Consider the following 6,333-nt stretch of genomic DNA (forward strand, 5'->3'; position numbering starts at 1 on the left):
CCTCCTACCCAGCTTTATCTGCATCCGCCCATGGGAGAGGTTAGAATTAAACCCAGCTGTGTGTAGGGAGTCAGGCCTGCCTTCACCCCTCCAGTGAAGAACAGGAGACACGTGAACCTCCTTCATGACCCAGCCCTTCCATTTACTAGCTGTGTGACCTAGACAGGTTACTTAACCTCTCTGTGCCTTGGACCCCTCATCTAGTGTGGAAGAATGGGGGTAAATGCATATGCGCTCCTGTCTTTTCTCACTTAGTGGCCTTTCCTTGCCGTCTGAGTGTTAGAAACAAGATGAAGACTTAGGGGGAGAGATTATAGACTTTGAGGCAGCCTCTGATATAGGCACCTGGCTCAGCCCAAGTTGGTGTGACTGCCCTGCCTGGGGTTGGAGGCCCAATCTCCACTTGTCGTAAAGTGCTCTCAGGCCTTGTATAACCCTCTGGGCACACATTTCTTTCTTCTCTCTCACTCTCTTTTTTTCTAGTTGCAACGTGTAGGATCTAGCTCCCTGACCAGGGATCAAACCTGGGTTCCCTGCATTGGGAGTGCAGAGTCTTAACCACTGGATCACCAGGGAAGTCCCTGGGCACAGTTTCTTGACTTGGCGAGGGGTGAGGTCAGGAGCTCAGTACCATATATCTTGGTCATCCATCTCTTTGGCCATCTCTCCATTCCAATCATGCACCAGACGTTATAGATGGAGGGAAAAAAAAAGGAACATGCTAAAATCTACTCTTTGTTCCTGGAGAAATTTGTTCAATGTGGAGACAAAAGGGCTTTAGCTGTTCTGGCCTTAAATGTAAAAGGCTTTGGGGGAGAAGAAGGGCTCTCCTTTTTCCTATGACATCCGAAGGTAGAATGAGGAACAATGGGGAAAAGGACCTGGGGTCCTGAGTGTTGTCCCACAGAGGAAGTGGGGCTTCAGGAAACGGTAAACTGCCTGTGGCCAGAGGTGTGCTCCCAAAGGCCGATACACAGCAGGTGGGGTGCTATATAAGGGATTTCTCTGTTGGATGAACAAAGGTCCTTCTGCTGTCCCTTCCGGTTTACCAACCTGTCAGGGAAGTCAGGGAGGAAACCTGGTTGGTTCTGAAACCTAGAAGACAAGGCAAGCCCCGTGCTCCTGAGTCATCTCAATTCAGGCTTGCTGCGGAGGGAGTGCCTTTCGATCCCGTCTGTCCCCAGGCTCAGAGCACGGAATTGGTGCTGAGTGTCTATGCCTGCCTCCCGTCCCCTGGTGCAGCCTGGGCTCCAGTCTGCCCGCTGCGTCAGCACCTGCGTTCCTATTACTTGATCGAGGGGGTTTGCAGTCTGGAAGCATTAGGGCTGGGCTGACTTGGCAGAGTGGCCAACGCAAGAAAATGTCAGTTCCGTAACTCCTCGGCCAGCTCTCAGAGGCCTCATGGCCACGCCACTTCCTCTTTGAAGAGCCCAGCCTGGCCTTCTTCAGGGTTCCCAGGGTCTTTCGAGGTTACTCCAGCAGACCATTGATGGTGGCAGAATCCCCCAGAGAGCTTCAGGTTCCCAGACCCCACTGTTGGAGATTTTGATCCACTCTGTTGGACCTGGGATTCTGGATTCTAGACAAGTTCCCCTTGTCTAGGTATTGGCAGAGTGGCCATTCTGAAATGCAAATCGGACCCCATCTCTCCCTTGCTTGACATCTGGTCTGGCTGAAGAATCCAAAGGGCAGAAGCTGATCCGTTCTGAGATTCCCAGCCTCAGGACTTTCTCAGAATGGGTTTTATTTCTTCTCCCTTGGATGTTGGGGGACTGCGATGCACAGCCAGGTTGAGAACCACTGCTGGGCGTTACCTCCAAGTGGCCGGTCTTTTGGACTTTCTTCTCTGCTGGTCCCTCATCCCTGATTCCAGTCCCACCCTGTCCAGACTCAGCCCAGGCCATCACTGGACAGCTCCAGCTGATGGAGAAATTGCCTCCTGGAAATGAACTGAAACTGACGGGCTCTCTGCAGCTTGTTAGTCATTCAGTCGTGTCTGACTCTTTGCAACCCCATGGACTGTAGCCAGGCAGACTCCTCTTTCCATGGGATTTCCCAGGCAAGAATACTGGAGTGAGTGCCCATTTCCTTCTCCAGGGGTCTTCCCAATGCAGGGATTGAACCCGGGTCTCCTGCATTGCAGGCAGATTCTTTACTGTCTGAGCCACCAGGGAAGTTTGGCGTCTTCTAAAAACAGAAAGCCCCTGCCTCATTCCCTGTGGTAGGTAGGTTGCCACCAGCCCCATCTGGTGCTCCCCGCTGAGTCATTTGCCCTTTGTTGGAGTCAAACATCAAGACCTTGACTTCAGACCCCTCTACTGAGTCAAGAACACATTCAGAGGGCATGATAGAGAGTTCCCTTTAAGATTTGGTGGGTGTAATGGGAGGTCCATATTGGGGAAGCACTTGGCCCAAGTTCACACAGATGAGTTTGAGGAGAAGATTCTATCCCAGGCTCCTCAGCCCTGGAAAGTCCATCTCTTGTGAATGGAGACAGACCACACAGCAGGTGGAACTCCCCCGACTAGGGATCAAACTCCTGCCCCTTGCAGTGGAAGCACAGAATCTTAACCACTGGATCACCAGGAAAGTCCAACAAAAGCCTATTTTTTTTTTTTTAAATGGTGATGAACATTGCCTTCATGTGGTAAACTTTGAAGTTTGCATTAGGGGAATGCAAAACTTAAAATGTAAAGATGTATCAGACTTTTCAATCTCTCCCTCTTTCCAGCCCAATCAGTTTTAGGGGATCTGAGAGACCCTAGATTTAGGGAAGCTGGTTTGGTGAGCAGTGGTCAGACACACGGAACAGAGAATTTCTGCGGTTGTCAGCCCCATGTCAACAGGCTGTCTTTGAAATCCTCTGTCTGGCTCTTCTTCAAGACTGTCCTTTCTGGCTGTGGCCCTATCTGCTCCTGGATTTGTCTACAGTTCTGCCTTCCTGAGTTTTGGCCACAATTTTATCATGGCCATTTTTGTTTGGAGGCAAAACCTTTTAAGTCCTCTTCAAGAGGTAAGACCATCACCAGGTGGTTCATTCTTAAAGCAGAGCCTTTTTCATTGAACAAAAACTTCCTGAGCACCTGCTCCATGCCAGGCTCAGAGCTCAGAGGTGACTCAGATGGATCCGTCTTTGAGAAATCCACTTGTAAGTCCACAGGGGAAGACAAAGTCCCATACCTATAAGTGCAGTGACAAGGTCTAGAACCAGTGCTGGGAGCTGGAGGGAGCTCCTAGGGGGACTGGTCAGTTCAACACGCAGTGTCTGAGTCTAAAAGCTGAAGAGGTGGGATCATATGGGGGTAAGAGTTGGTGGAGTTGAGATCCACTGCTGGGCAACACTTCTGTGTGGCCAGTCTTCTGGCCCTGCTTCTCTGTTGGTCCCTCACCCCTGATTCTTGTCCCATCCTCCCATCCCTATCCCAGCCTTTGAGAAGGCCCAAAGTAGGAAGAGGGCAATGCCTGGTCAGGAAATGCCAGTCAAATGTCCTATGTGAGATGTAGCCAGGGGGGTAGGAAGGAACCTCAGGAGAAGGCTGTGAACTCCAGGCTGGGGAGCATGGACTCTGATGCATATGCAATGGGAGTGGCATGTGTGGCAAAGCCAAGGCGAGGGAAGGAGAAGATCAAAACGGTAGTCACTCAGTCGTGTCCAACTCTTTGCGACCCCATGGACTGTAGCCCGCCGGGTTCCTCTGTCCACGGGATTTCCCAGGCAAGAGTTCTGGAGTGGGTTGCCATTTCCTTCTCCAGGGGATCTTCCCAACTCAGGGATGGAACCCAGGTCTCCTGCATTGCAGGCAGATTCTTTACCATCTGAACTGCCAGGGAAGCCCAGGAGAAGATGGGAAGCACATACAGAATCATCTTTCAGTTCTTATACTGGAGACGCTGAGGAGACACTCAGGTAGAGTAATTGACAGGTTGGAGGACCTTAAGAAGCATCCATCCAATTCTGTTATTTTACAGATGTACAATCTGAGGCCCAGAGAGGTCAAGCGGCTTGTTCCAAGGTCACCTGGCAGGATCAATAGCAAAGTCAGGGCTTCAGCTGGTGGGTCCTGCTTTCCAGCACAGGCTTCCTTCACTAGTGGCTCCCGTATCGTCAGGGAGAGAGGCAGCCCACTGAGATCTCCCTGTCGTCCTTTGCCTCTGAATCTGTCATGCGCCCTGCCCGGACTGCAGACCTGCCTGTTAGGGCAGCAACTGGGAAGTGTTCCCAGAGGACAGGGTGGGGAGTGTTGCCCGTCCGGCTTCGGAAGAAGCTGCTGCTGCTGTTGCTGCTGTTGCTGCTACCGCACCAATCAGGGAGCTTTCTAGCCACAGGAGGAAGCCAGGAGCCAGGGGATGGGGCTGCAGTGATTTATGACTGCCCAGAAACAGCAGGACACTAATGTCTCCGGCTGGCCTGTTTGTTCGCCAACTCAGCCCCGAGAGGATGCCTCTAAAGGTCATATCCTCCAGCCCTGGAGATAGAGCAAAGGGTTAGCCACACAGGGTGCCTGCCCAGTGCCCCTGTGTCAAGTCGGTCCCCAGAGGGCAAGGCTCCTCCTTTCCGGTAGAGGTAGATTCTCAAGAGTTTGGGCAGGAAAGGGTGCCCTTACCGCCTGAAGTCCAGAAGATCTGCCTGGGTTTGAATTCAGGCTCTAGGGGTCGCTGATGTGTGGCCATTGGCTGGTCATACAGCTGAGATCTCTGTGTCTCAGCTTCCAAGTCTAAAAAAAACCGAGATGGGGACGTCCCTGGTGGTCCAAGGGTTAAGACTCTGGGCTTCCTTTGCACAGGGTGTGGGTTTGATCCCTGGCCGGGGAACTAAGATCCCACATGCTGCACAGCCAGAAAATATTTAAAAATAAAATAAAAAACAAAAATAAATAAATAAATTAAATTAAATAAAAAACAAAGATGACTCTGAGCCTCTCAACTCTGGCACTGAACCAGCTCCCAGGTCTGCAGACAGATTCCCTGTTTCCACAGCTAAAGAATATGAATAGCCTTCCATTTCAGATGAGGAACAGGCTGACTCTAATCTAGAACTTATCATGGCTGGGTGGAGCATTGAGTTTAATTTCTCACTTCAAAGGTGGGGAAATTAAGAGCCAGAGAGGACACAGGTCTTGCACATAGAGCTGGGGGCCAGGCAGAAGGCAGAATGGCTAGTTCTCCACCTCCCTGCTCCGGGTTTCTTTCAGCAGTACTACACGGAGTGGAGGAGGAAACCAGAATACTAAGCCACTTGCTCTATGTCATGTCACCACGCCTCTAAAGCAGCCCTCTAAACAGCTGGGGCCACTGGGCAGCTGCAGCTGTAAGCCTAGAGTCTTAAAAAGAATCGAAAGGGAAAGGAAGGCAGGGCTATCAGAGAGGGGTCTCAACATGGAGACTGCTGATGGCATTCCTGTTTCGCTTTAGAACATCCTTTTCTTTGCATCGGCTTTACTTTTTCCCCAAACAGATTTGGCCTGGATTTTTTTTTTTTTTTTTCCCTTTCCATTGGACTGGTCAGGGAAAGAAGTGCGGTGGAGAAAGGCAGCCTGAAATGTGCCGGAAAGTTCCCAAGATTTAGCTTCTGGGTCCTGAATCACTGACTGGGTCCTGAATCACTGATCCATTTAATCCACCTGTGGACAAGCAGGGTTGGCTGTAACGGTTCCTTCCTACAGATCTAGGATGCCCAGGCCAGAAAGATTGAGGCCTGTCCTGCAGGGAGGAAGAGAAAGGAAGAGGAAGGACTTGGCAAATAGGCATGTAAGAGACAGAAGGAAGTGGGAGGGTTTATTCACCAGCAGGATTGCATTTTGCTGGGTGGTGTAGTAAGAGAGGAGGGACCAGATCCCATGTTGGAGGAGGGGTGAAGAGGGCTATTTCTAGACTCTTCTCACTCAGGCCATCTCCTCCACTCCTGCCAGAGCAGTCTCCCTGAACACATGCATGCATCCATTCATTTCTTCATTTCACACATTCTACATATGGATGCTGTGCCAGGCACTGTGCTCAGCACTGGGGAAGCAACGATGATGGAAACCAAATGCAAACCTAGTCCTTTCCCGCCCTGGTTAAAATCTCGCACAGGTGTTCTATTTATTTGGGAAGAAAGACTTCACTCCCTGGCCTGCCATTCAGGGCTCCCCAAGTTCTGGTTCCTGACTCCATCCCCAGTCCCTACTACCCATCACTTCAGGCACCAAACACACTGGATTCTTTGTCTAACAATACATATGTCAGGGAGGAATCTGCCTCTGAGTCCCTTGCTTGTCCACTCTGCCTGCTTTCAAATTCTACACATCTTTTTTTTTTTCTTAAAAAGTTTTTTTTTTTTCCTTGCATTTCACT

This window comes from Giraffa tippelskirchi, chromosome 13 (assembly GCF_054371585.1).
Source record: "Giraffa tippelskirchi isolate mGirTip1 chromosome 13, T2T-mGirTip1v1.2.pri, whole genome shotgun sequence".
NCBI lineage: Eukaryota > Metazoa > Chordata > Mammalia > Artiodactyla > Giraffidae > Giraffa > Giraffa tippelskirchi.